At 33.2% G+C, this 14,218-nt stretch overlaps 2 pseudogenes; one reads left to right on the forward strand and one right to left on the reverse strand.

Moving 5' to 3' along the window:
* Positions 1-3,483: 3,483 nt before the first annotated feature.
* LOC120141575 lies at positions 3,484-5,165 on the forward strand (annotated as a pseudogene).
* A 341-nt stretch (positions 5,166-5,506) lies between these two features.
* LOC120141550 lies at positions 5,507-14,012 on the reverse strand (annotated as a pseudogene).
* Between the last annotated feature and the right edge of the window lie 206 nt (positions 14,013-14,218).

Below are 14,218 nucleotides of genomic sequence, written 5' to 3' on the forward strand. Positions count from 1 at the left end.
TAGGCGTCTAATGATTTATTTTTTACGTTACGGTATATATTATTATTAAATTAAAAATTCTAAATAATATTTTATAAAATATAAAAACAATCAAATAATTTTTCTGCAAATGAAATTATTAAATCAATATTGTAGGTGGAAAACATGAAACACTGTTAAAAAAATTGAAACATAAATTACATAAGTTTTAAAAAAAGTATCGATCCTTTTTATAAAAAGTATGGACACTTTCAATATAATAGGTAAACATATGATGTAATAGGTAGCCCTTATATAATGTAATAGGTACGTTTATATAATGTAATAGGTAGTGGTTATATTGTAAAGTTTCTATCCTTTTTATAAAAGTGTCCATACTTTTTTCACTGTGGAAAACATTAATTTAATATTAATTTTGAGTGAGTTTTAAGATATTAATTTAGTAATTATAGGCGTCTAATGATTTATTTTTACGTTACGGTATATATTATTAAATTAAAAATTCTAAATAATATTTTATAAAATATAAAAACAATCAAATAATTTTTTCTGCAAATGAAATTATTAAATCAATATTGTAGGTGGAAAACATGAAACACTGTTAAAAAATTGAAACATAAATTACATAAGTTTTAAAAAAAGTATCGATCCTTTTTATAAAAAGTATGAACACTTTCAATATAATAGGTAAACATATGATGTAATAGGTAGCCCTTATATAATGTAATAGGTATCGTTTATATAATGTAATAGGTAGTGGTTATATTGAAAGTGTCTATCCTTTTTATAAAAGTGTCCATACTTTTTTCACTGTGGAAAACATTAATTTAAGGTTATCTTTTGAGTGAGTTTTAAGATATTAATTTAGTAATTATAGGCGTCTAATGATTTATTTTTTACGTTACGGTTATATATTATTATTAAATTAAAAATTCTAAATAATATTTTATAAAATATAAAAACAATCAAATAATTTTTTCTGCAAATGAAATTATAAATCAATATTGTAGGTGGAAAACATGAAACACTGTTAAAAAAATTGAAACATAAATTACATAAGTTTTAAAAAAAGTATCGATCCTTTTATAAAAGTATGGACACTTTCAATATAATAGGTAAACATATAATATAATAGTAGCCCTTATATAATGAAATAGATATCGTTATATAATGTAATAGGTAGTGGTTATTTGTAAAGTGTCTATCCTTTTTATAAAGTGTCCATACTTTTTTCAATGTGGAAAACATTAATTTAAGGTTATCTTTTGAGTGAGTTTTAAGATATTAATTTAGTAATTATAGGCGTCTAATGATTTATTTTTACGTTACGGTATATATTATTATTAATTAAAAATTCTAAATAATATTTTATAAAATATAAAAACAATCAAATAATTTTTGTGCAAATGAAATTATTAAATCAATATTGTAGGTGGAAAACATGAAACAATGTTAAAAAAATTGAAACATAAATTACATAAGTTTTAAAAAAGTATCGATCCTTTTATAAAAAGTATGGACACTTTCAATATAATAGGTAAACATATGATGTAATAGGTAGCCCTTATATATGTAATAGGTATCGTTTATATAATGTAATAGGTAGTGGTTATATTGTAAAGTGTCTATCCTTTTTATAAAAGTGTCCATACTTTTTTCACTGTGGAAAACATTAATTTAAGGTTATCTTTTGAGTGAGTTTTAAGATATTAATTTAGTAATTATAGGCGTCTAATGATTTATTTTTTACGTTGCGATATATATTATTAAATTAAAAATTCTAAATATTATTTATAAAATATCAAAACAATCAAATAATTTTTGTGCAAATGAAATTATTAAATTAAATAATTCAAATTGAAAATTAAACAACAAATCAATTAAACATTGTTGTGGGTACATTAATTGAACATTGTTATGGGTACATTATTTGGATTAATTTCGTTGAGATGGGTTATGTATAACAAAACAATCTATCTCGCATGTGAGTACTTATTCCAACCATGTGACAAGTGTGACAACTCCATCAACTCACAACTCAGCTTTGAACTCAATCAATATTGTCTTTTAGCTTGATGGTTCATAAAGCATGTTACTTGAACAGTATGAATCAATTATGCAATTTTCATGTTGCATTTCAAATTCATTTCAAATTCATTTCATATGTAATTGGAGTTTGAATTTAAATTTCAATTTGAGTTTGAATTTCAATATATATTTCGGCTCCACTATAAATATTAGCCCAAGCCAATATGCATGTTATCATTGATTATTCCTAATTTCCATTGTTTTTTTTTCCAACGTATAAACGCGAGGGAAATCCCGACCTTTTTATTTTTGGTCAACTTTAAAGCGTCAGAAACGTTTCGGGCGTATGATCTGGGTGGTATACAAGAAATGTAACAAATAGCAACTAAAATCATAAGTTGAGTACCACCCAAATCATAAGTCTGAAATACTTCCGATGCTCATCAAAATCCAAAGCTCATATGGTGTCAAGCAAAAGGAAATCAAAATCCAAATCTCATATGATGCCAAGCAAAAGGAAATCAAAATCTACAACTTGAGTTTGAACATTGATATGATATGTTCAGTTGTTATCATGTTGGGATTTTCTCGTTTTTGATTGCTTGGATAGTTGTTCTCTTGCTTCTTCAAGTGTCTTAAGATATTAATTTTGAGTGAGTTTTAAGATATTAATTTAGTAATTATAGGCGTCTAATGATTTATTTTTTCTGCAAATGAAATTATTAAATCAATATTGTAGGTGGAAAACATGAAACACTGTTAAAAAATGAAACATAAATTACATAAGTTTTAAAAAAAATATCGATCCTTTTTATAAAAAGTATGGACACTTTCAATATAATAGGTAAACATATGATGTAATAGGTAGCCCTTATATAATGTAATAGGTATCGTTTATATAATGTAATAGGTAGTGGTTATATTGTAAAGTGTCTATCCTTTTTATAAAAGTGTCCATACTTTTTTCACTGTGGAAAACATTAATTTAAGGTATCTTTGAGTGAGTTTTAAGATATTAATTTAGTAATTATAGGCGTCTAATGATTTATTTTTACGTTGCGATATATTATTATTAAATTAAAAATTCTAAATATTATTTTATAAAATATCAAAACAATCAAATAATTTTTTGTGCAAATGAAATTATTAAATTAATATTGTAGGTGCATTCACATGAAACACTGTTAAAGTATCGATCCTTTTTATAAAAAGTATGGACACTTTCAATATAATATAATGTAATAGGTAAATTTGCAATGCTATCGGTATAAATATACCGGTTTACTTATAAAATAGGTAAATATAAGCTCTATCTATTACATTATATAAGCGCTACCTAGTATGTTATTGTACTTTATAATATTTCCGGTTAAATAATATAACATAACCGGTCTAAATTTTAACCGGTCACTTGTTTAACCGGTCACGCCGTATATTAGCCATTTTTTAGGCGCCGCACCGCAGAACCACCCCTGATTCTTCTCTTCTCCTCTCTACCATCATTTCTATTCTAAATTATCTGCTTTTCTTTGGTAAGTTGATTTATAGTTTTTTAAAATTATCTGTTTTGACATCTGCAATAATTCTTTTTTCTCCTTTTACCCTAGAGAAGTTTGTGTGTGTGTGTGTGAGAGAGAGAGAGAGAGAGAGAGAGAGATCGATTTGGGTGGAGACACTTTGGTCTCATTTGAGTCTAAATTTTCTGTTCGCGGAGAAAAGAGATCATCTTGGGTTGTTTTCAAAGCGAAGCTTTTTCTTGTGCTATGTAGGTGTATGTAAGAATGCTGCAACTAACCTTTTTTTATTTTTCCTTTTCTTTTCTTTTCTTTTCTTTTGCTGATTTTGTGTTTTCCTCCTTGTGCTGTCACCCATGCTACTTATTTTATTGCTTCAGTTGTCCTCCTGCTATTCTTGGAACTAAAAGCAATTGCTTTGACCAATTTCCTACATTTTTTCTCTCTTTCATGTTGGCATTGAAGATGTATACTCAACTGAATTTGCTTATTTATAGAGTAATAACTAATATATGTTCTCTATTGAGCAGGTTAATAATGGCAAATAAAATGGGGAAATATAGTGGCATTATCAATGGTGTGAATAGGCTGTTTGGTGACATAGCTAGTTTTCTGAGAAGATGCTTATTTCGTGTTCTATCGGTGGGTCCAATCCCCACTCACATCGCTTTTATCATGGATGGAAACCGAAGGTACGCAAAGAAGCTGATTCTGAAAGAAGGAGATGGCCACAAGGCTGGTTATCAGGCTTTATTGTCTCTGCTTCATTACTGCTATGAATTAGGTATCGAGTATGTTACGGTATACGCCTTCAGCATTGAAAATTTTAAGAGGCGACCCGATGAGGTTCAAAGCTTAATGCATCTAATGCTAGAGAAGATGGAGGCTTTGCTTGTGGATGAAAGCATTGTAAATCAGTATGGCATCAGGGTGTATTTCATTGGTAACTTGAAACTCTTAAGTGAACCTGTCAGGGCCATGGCAGAAAAGGTAATGAGGATTACATCTAACAACAGTCGTGCTGTGCTTTTAGTCTGTATGGCCTATACTGCATCCGATGAAATTTTGCATGCAGTGGAAGGATCCTGTAAAGAAAAATGGAATGAAATTCGACTGCACAAGTTGAACAATGGCGTGATAGAAGATGTAAATGTCAGTGAGAAGATTAACAGTATGGTTGTGCATGATGTTCAAAATTTTTATGATGATACATTGGTTGAATCTCGAGGATTAAAGTACAGAAGAGGTTGTAATGGGATGGCCAGCGGATTTCAGAATGGCATCGCAACATATCAGGCCCGCGAATCATTCGAGTCTAACTGGGACCAAGTTGTAACATCCAAGGCACGTAAAAGCGGTGAATCTTCAGACGGTTGCGTGAGTTTGAAAGAGGTGTATCCTGCAATAAAGCTGGTAGATGTTGAGAAGCACATGTATATGGCAGTTGTTCCTGATCCTGACATACTAATTCGAAGCTCCGGTGAGACCCGGTTAAGCAATTTTCTACTTTGGCAAACTAGTAAGTGCCAATTGTATTCTCCTGGTGTGTTGTGGCCTGAAATAGGTTTGCCACAGCTGGTGTGGGTGATATTAAAATTCCAGCATACCCGTTCCTATTTGGAGAAAAAGTAGCAGCAGTTATAGGCACACTTGCACTACTAAAGAAAATTGTGTTTACTGGTGCAGTGCTCCCTCCTGCGTGAGCTCTTACTTGTTGGCCTTCCTTGGCATTCAAATTTAGAACCGAATTGTACCTGTGGTGCAATTAATGTAAATCTGTTGGTTCTATTATATCCACCTAATTCCACCATCAAATCGAATCGAAACATTTGCTTCGAGCATGCCAATGTGCTCCATTTTAATTTCTATTGCTTTGGGGAAAAAAGAGGGTTCACAATTCCAATTAAACATAAGTTGTGAAAAATGGGATTGTAGTTACAACCATAAAACAAGGCAAGAGGTGAACAATTATAAGAACCAATGGTAAAAAAATAAACTTTCAGTTTGATTTTTAAGTTAATGGCAGAATAACAATGTGATTGAGATGTGAAAGCATTTAAATGATATCTAAATGGACTACAAAATAAGTGAAAAAATAGTTATGATTCAGCAAGGTGAAAGCTGTTGAACAAATTTTATTTCCCATGGCATTCAGAATATGCATCAATGACGAGGTTTATGCAAACGAGGGCGATTGCAGAAAATCCTGCCATTAGCCTGCACAACTGCTGCAACACCAATGCTTATGGCAGCCCACAAAGCTGCAAAAAATAAGTGTCGGAGATCATATCGAGCTGCATACGGTGAAAACAACGATTATGTCAATATCCCTTTTGTGCTAATGAAGCGATACATTATCATTAGATTAAGCAGAAAACCAACTAACCTTGTCCCAATGACAAGATTGTGAGAAATAACCCTACTGAGACAACACATAAAGCTGCTGGGAAGTGCTGCATAAAGAAACAAAGAAAATATGAACTTAAAAGACCACTAAGACAGCTAAAAGTATTCAACACAAATAAGAAACACATACAATTTACATGCAAAAGCAATATCTATGCATCTCTATTCAATCTTGCTACCAGCAACTAAAAAGCTGAAATGACACATGATAAATTCAAGAATAATATGTCACCTTCTGAATTGTGCCATAGCAATAACAGAACAAATCTTTAACATTGTACTAGGGTTGTAAAGATCAACTAAAACTAAAATATTCTTGAAAAATACTTTCGGATATGCATTAAATTCTGAGTTTAACTTTGCCTAGTAAAGCCATAATACCAACAACTTAATGCGGCTTCCTGCAGTGAAGTGTTGACAAATTGTATTGGACAAGGATAACTCAGTGAACAATAAACTGTAAATTTCTGTTCAGAACTGTAACCTAACATAAGCCTCTTGTATAATCCAAAAAAACAAGATAGCAAGCAATAGAATACAGTATAAAGCTTCATAGACATCACAATAATGCAGTGAAATCTTTAATGTCATTTTTTTTTTCAATCTATACTTACAGCCATAGACTCAAGGCCTCCTTTTTGTGATGGTGGTGTCATATCCCGGCTGACTGAAACAATGTAATGTCCTTGAAGGAGATCAATCGCATCCTTCAAGCACGTGACAAATAAATTAGAGAAAGTCATGTTCTATATTGAATACCGTCACAGAAATGACCATCTTTATTAATGGAGTAAAATAACAAAAAAAAATTCCAAAACAGAAATGACCCTTTATAAATGGTGATGATAAGTGAAAATAATTTAAAATATTAACCTATTTTCTAGTTATTGCAAGTACTACTTAAAGAAACAAAGAATTTGTACCTGTTTAGTTCCATCAACAAAGTTATTCAAATAATATCGTCCAAGGGCATTATAAAAATCATTGAGGATCCCTTGAACTGTTCGCTTACCAAACCTACAGCTCATATGAAACAGACAGGTTAAAATCCATCGATCAATGCCAAATGGGCACATAAAATATATGCTTCAATGATGAACAAAATAACCATATTTTCAGTTATGCACACAAAATGATAACAGAACTTATTCAAAGTGCCCAAAGGCTAATCAAATATCAGTTCTTGATTTCATTATGGTTCTAAGGTAGAATTCAACCATTTGGAAGTTCATCCCGGCTGTTGTTTTATGGTCAATTTGGATCGCAAGGAATCTGGTTGTGTTCGAAAATGGGAAACTTGACAGGTCGGGTTTGTACTTTATAATTAGATTCAGGTTGGCTAAATGGTATTTAGCTAAGCACCCTAATGTTCAGATTCATACTGACCTACTAGTAGGGGATCCTACGAGGGCTGATATTTTTCATCATCCATATACTCCAAAGAAGACTATTGGCTGGACTCCACCAATGGGTGCGTTTAAATTTAATGTGGATGGGGCAATTAATGGAGATGGGATGCAAGGTGGAATTGGAGGTATTTTGAGAGACTCCAACAGCTGTTCCTTAGCCTATTTCTCTACAGCAGTAGGGCCTGGTCTTTCTACTTTGGCAGAATTGAAAGCTAGGAATTGATTTTTTCTATTTATCTGATTGGGCTAATAAGGGAAGGCTAATTATAGAGAGTGATTGCAAAAATGCAGTGGAATGGATATTAAAAATGCATTCTGCCCCGGTCTTTTTCAGTGATCTGGTGGAGGAAATTGGGGCTGCAATTTTTGATAAGGGCTGTGTTCTTAAATGTATTCCTAGGAGTTGTAATTTGGAGGCTGACAGGCTTGCTAAGCAGGGGATTGGTTGAGTGTAGAGTGCCTTTTGTTGTTTGTTTTCTGTATTTTATTCGGGTTGTATAGGCTCTTAATTTGTATTGATTTCGCCAGTGTGGCAATCAGGACGCACCATCAGGTGATGGGGACCTAGGTTAGGAGGTCAAGTCTAAGTTAGTGTTGAAGTTTTTCGTTGTTTACGGGTACTGTTTGGTTTTTTTTGCTTTTGATAGGGGTGCTGTCCTGGTTGTATCTTATGTAATTAAGTTGTTGAATGAAATTCTAGGGCACTCTTTTCCTCCTTCAAATGATTAAGGAGCTTTCTATCAAGCTCCATTAATTAAGAAGGGGGTTTTTAATGAGGCCTTCAATTCTTATCAAAAAAAAAATTATGGTTCTAAGGTCAAATGCCTTCAACATGTTCTTAGTATGCTTTAAAATTGATCAAATTACTTAAAGAATTCCAATGCCTTATTTTAACTGCAAAACACAGTACTGTAATTCCTTGAAACACAATTGTAAGTATACCAAGAACTAGTAAGGCTTAATAATAACTATGTTTTTGGAATCTTATCAGTTTAAAGAAAAACTTCATTGAGCATAGCATTAGTATCCATCCAAATTTAACATTAATGACAGTATTCTCATAGAATGCAGCAACCTACATTTAGCAGAAAAATTTGAGACACTGTTCTGTAAAAAGATGCACCAACATAGCTTGAGACTGACATTTTTCGGATATAAAAATGAATTCTCAATGTGTAAAATCAGGATGCAAATGTACCTGACAAAATCTCCTTTCAGTGCAGGAGTGCCAGAATATTGTATGCTTACGTCATCCCCATGATTAGCCCACACTGAAGGTGTGCAAACGTTTAAAAGTTTTTTTTAGTTCACATGCTAGTATCAATTTTATACATTTATCAATATATCCAGAAACAAATAAGCAAAATGACAAATTATTGGAAGTTATAAAGTTTAAGAAGGAACATCCATATGAAAGAATTATTAGATTAGGAAAATGGAAATACTTACATATTTTATATTTTTCATCAAGATTTGGATGTGAGCTAATAGTTTCTTCAGCAGCAAAAACACCAATTCTCCTAAGTTGACTTTCCAACATTTTCCTACCGATCATGCTCTGCAAACATAGGTTAGCACATTTATGGAAGTGAAGAACACTAGAAATATGGCAAACATGAATAACTTGTAACTACATGCACCTCTCCTTGTGTATGTGTCTGTGTCTCTAAGAGAGAGATCTACATTGCAACTTAAACAACAAAAATAACATATATGCTAAGAGATAGTAAGATACATCAAATTCAAAACTATATGTGTCGTTGGTTTAGTTACACACTTTCAAAGGTCAGGAACATCTGTCTATGTATACAGTGATAATTGGAAATCATTGTGGTACTTAAGACACCTCCCATGAAATACCTTGTATTACTCTTTTAAGTAACAACCATTCGGGAGCAGCATTCAGAAAATAAACGTAATCTGAAGAGGTTCGGATTGGAATTGTCACGGAAGATGAGAACTAAGCATAAGCTTGCTATCCAAAAAGAAAATGCCTGGGTGAACATGTTGTGCCACTATAGACAAAGCCAAAATTAGGTGTATCTAGTTTAAAAAGCACCTGCGTAACATTGGTGCGGTCTAAGCAATCAATGCAATTAGTCCTTACAATTCCAAGTTGCTCCTTCATTTTCTCACCCTTGTCATTCAACAAGAGGTACCTATCAGTTTTGAACAAAGAGAACCCAACATTAATTACTATACTTCATTGCTATAAACTTTTACTAAGGGAACAATATTCCAAAACCTGTCCTTGCAAATCAATCAAATAAAAGTGCACTAGGAACAGTTATCAAATTGTACATCACAGATAAGTTTAGTTATCAAACATACCCATTTTATCAAGAAAATTTGCAATTTGATCATAGAGGAAGGAAAGGCGCTCAAAATGAACATGTCCACAGATCTTATGGAAATCAAAGTGAATATATCTGCAAGATTACAGGTCATTTCATAAAACACAACAAAAACAAAGAAACAAGAAAGATTTAGATAAACAGAAAATGTACCTTAAATCATCACTCAGTATAGGTTCCACTGCACTTGCAAACTTATCACTTAAGCGTCCCTCAGCTCCAGTCTGTAAGAGATAAAGTGGCACATGACCAAACAATTGAACTAATGAATGATGCTTGTCCAAATGCAAACAACTCGCTCTTTGCAAGGACAAAGTATATTGTTAAAAGGTGTTCTCTATCATTTCATAAGAGGATTCAAATACATTTATTATAATAAATTACAATTGCATACTGCACACCAAGTCATCCAATGCTCACCGAGTTGACAAGATCAATAGCTAGTACAGCTCCATATTTTTCCTTAGATCCAGAAAATGCCTCTCAGCCACTTGAGGCTACATAAAGTCATAATACCAGAAAAGTCAGTGAAGGAAGAAGAAATTCATGTGTTCAATAAAATAGTTGCAAGAAATGAACGCACTTACAGCTTCTTCAGGTTTTACAATCTCAAACTTAGGCTTATAAGTCAAATCAACAATTTGCTCCCAAAGAAACGGCATTGACCCACGAACCTGTAAGAGGAAAAACAAGGGAAGGAGTTTGTAACAATCTAATTTAATAACTTGTAGAACATGAAAAAAATATGGCCCCCACAACTTCGACGCGGAATATTTGCATACATCACCGATTTAAGCCTTCCCAGAAAGTATAAATGCAGTCTATCTCTTTGGACTTTGTTCAACTAATTGTACTCATTTCACTAGAATACCACTTCATGTAGTGAACTTTTGAAGTCCCTGATGTGGTTGTTATGATGCATATTCAGCATTGTGATTCAGAATCACTGGACGAACTTGTTTCTTCCTCTTTCATGTAACCATCCAAATATTGCAACGTAGAGAGTAAGCATGGAACATATCTGAATTTTTACAAGAAATCTTCTCGTTTAACATTAAGAAATATTCTCCTGAAGCTGATAAATTGGATAAGGCAGGAGTGGGTAGAGTCAGCCCACTGCTGATTGCACTTGGAATAGGTGGTTAATGCTTGTAACTTTGCTTTGATCTATCTGAATATTTTAGTGTATAAGCCTTTATTTATTAATAAATTTCTACTTGTCCGGAAAAAAGAACTTTTATGCTTGATACTTCTCTAAAACTTACAACTGAAAAGGAGACCAAATTTTGCAACATATTGGTTTTATACGTAGAAATTAAACTGGTAGTGATTGTTACCTGAACAAATGATGCTGTAAAACCATTCATCTGAACTATTTGCTCTGTTTCCACAAAATTTGCAACATACCCATCAGGATCCGCTCCTCTTCTCCACATTCGGGTTCCTTTCAAACGATGCATAATCAATGAGATTAAGTTGTCTACAACTAATGAACGGAAATTGCAAAAGGTACGGAGAGGGGTTTAACAATTAATGAATGGAACTTGCAAAAGGTATGGATTTGTTCATATTAGAAAGGAGAATCTGTATAATACTAGTCTACCAGATTTTCATTGTTTTTCACAGCATTCAATAATTGAATCCCTTCCCTCTCACAGAATAAATTTGAAACAAATTTGCAGGCAAGATAAAACCAGGCTAAACGATATTGAGAGGCATTTCTAGCTTTGACTACCATTTCTCCGGGTACATCTTCTACCAATCAATGTAACATCAACGATTTCTTTTCCAATGGCAGCTTGGAAGTTATGAAAACCTGATTAGAAGTTAAGGAATGCTTCAAAAAGGAATAAGAACTTTTCATGCCAAAAATTGCTGAAATTAATAGTTTCATCAAGGATACTCCCTTGGACAACTGGAAGCAAAAATGGATCAAGCTGCAGCCACAGAACCCAAAAGTAGTTAGCTAGTTCAAATGCAAACATTGAATATGTGGGGCATGAAAATGCAAAGCTACTAAAGGAAACGGCTCACCTTATGGTCTATAAGTACTTCCAACATATAATTGTTCCAAAGAAATCTGGGTTCTGCCTGTGGCAAACATTTGGTAACATAAGGAAAAGCCTCTCTGTAACTTAGTGCCAATGAAGAATCACATGGAAATTTTGATGAATATTTAACACCAAGCTTACAAAAACTACCATTAAAGCAAAACTGTTTGAAGCTTGTGGCAGATCATCTAATAATATCATAAAATAGAAAACAGATAGAATAATACATATACTAGGTACTTGAAAATTGAACAATTTACCTGTCTCCAAAGAGGAAGCAATTTAGATTCATCTCCCAGATCATTTAATCGCTGAGCACTGTTGTGTACCAATACTTATAACGGTTACTTCACCATAAATATAATATTTGAAGAAAATATAACGACTGGAAAAAATGAAGAAAAAAAATTACATAATTGCTAATAATTCCAATAGTGCCTAGCCTATTAATATATATTGGAAGTTTGCAAGTTGTTTGATCACATAGTATTGGCCTTCATTAACAAATTAAAATCTTGATGATTATACTGGAACAACGTAGTGGTTGATAGTTAACTTTAACATGTTAAAGGGCCTGTTTCCTGTTTTGCCTCACAACATGCCATGTTGCTCACAAATGTGCTCTATGTGTTATCTCAAACCTATATATAACAAATGCATATCTAAAGTCAATTCATTTTCCAATGAATCTAAAAGGAATTGCAATTTACCCCTCCTAGGACCGCCACATTTAAACTTATACTTTGCACGTGCATATATAAGGCTGATTTTTGTGGTGCAGAGACTTCATGTATTGGTAAATTGCTTTGGTCAGAAGTTTTGTGGCAAGAACATTTCACTCAGAAAGATTCTGTTGTGCAAATCAGGACCTTTTTTGCTTGATGTGTGACAGTTTTAAGAAAGAATATTGTTGTAAACATGCATACACGCAAGGCCTAAAGAAAGTAGTTCACCTCAGCGTTAAATTGGTGTCATAAGAGAAAAAGAGACCAACAGTCCTCTCTGCAACTTTTAGCAGCCCAGAAAACTCACTCTCCACCTTTTTCTGCCAAATATTGTATAAAAGATTCGAGTCATTCAATCAATTGAATCAAGCTTACTAAAAAAAAAGGTGAGGAACCAGCCATGTACCTGTTCTGGAGAAGAGTTTTTAAGCGAATGATCACAGGGGAGAATTTTCATGGATACGACTTTGAAGATAGCGTGCCCCAGGTAAGATCCAACACATTCACGCTCCGTTATAACAATTAAATATGATCCTAAACACACAGAATTTAACACATCAAAATTATTGGAGAACCCACCAGCCCCAATTGGCCAATTCTGAGAAGATAACCAAAATAACAAAGGGGGAAAAGAAAGAAAACCAATTGTTGTCTCATTGGATCTTGCAGATCAGTCTATGTCCCCTACTGATCTAAGTTCTAACCAGCCAGCCACTACATTTTTACTGATCATTTGGGTTTCATACGGATTTTTCCATTATGAAACCAAATGAATAGAGGATAATAAAAAAAAAAGCAAAAATGTTCAGAGTAACCTATCATACCTGCAACAAGCTTTAGCATTCCAACTACTCCAAAGATGGTCTGAATCTTAGGAACACGAACAGAGATGCTTTCTGCAATAGCATCTATAGAACAGACAAAGACGCCCAGTAAAACATCTAGCAATTTACCAACCAAAGACCAAAATAGAAAAGATAAAGAAACCCACCAACGAGCTTGATTGAGGCATCAACACGACTAATTGACAAAGAAGAAGCAGGAGAGCCGTCGGTGGGTTCGATCACATACTCATCAGGGAACTCCCATAACCTCAGTCTTGTATATAGCTTTTGGCAGGACTCTGCCCTCTCCATCATTATTGTAATTCTATTTCACAACAAAATCTTATTCCACGATCAAACACAAAAAATAAGTATTTTTGAAGAAGAAGAAAATCTCCAATGTATCTGTGTAGGGGGAGTTTGCTGAAAGGAATAAAATTGCTGGCATCCAAAGAGAGGAAAGATGAGAAAAAGGAAAGGGTACCTCGTAAAAAGACGAATAAATGCAAATATTCTACATGGATGGTGAGATCTAAGTTTCCTCGGTGGAAAACAAACAAAAGGGGGGAAAACCCTTTTTCCCCCTTCAAGTGCAAGTGCAGTATGTCTTGCAAAAACAGAAGGCTGATGGATTAACGTAGTTTGAATGATTTGTTTATGTTTTTCTTGCTTCTCTCTTAGTGTTCTGTTAAGTTTTGTTGAGCGGAGGATTTTTAACAGTTTTTGGCTAATAAAAGCAAAAATCAATGGCTGGACGACAAATATTATGGCGTTGTCTGGGGCTTTTACCAACTGATTATATGCTAACGTGGGTTCCATTCAATGCTTCCAATTCATGCCCATTAATGGGGGCATTATTGACATGGTCATTATCCATTGCTAACAATAGTATTCAATTATTCATTCTCTTCTTCCATTCCCACAAATC

The sequence above is a fragment of the Hibiscus syriacus genome, unplaced genomic scaffold (assembly GCF_006381635.1).
Source record: "Hibiscus syriacus cultivar Baekdansim isolate YM2019G1 unplaced genomic scaffold, ASM638163v2 tig00110812_pilon, whole genome shotgun sequence".
NCBI classification, from domain to species: Eukaryota; Viridiplantae; Streptophyta; class Magnoliopsida; order Malvales; family Malvaceae; genus Hibiscus; species Hibiscus syriacus.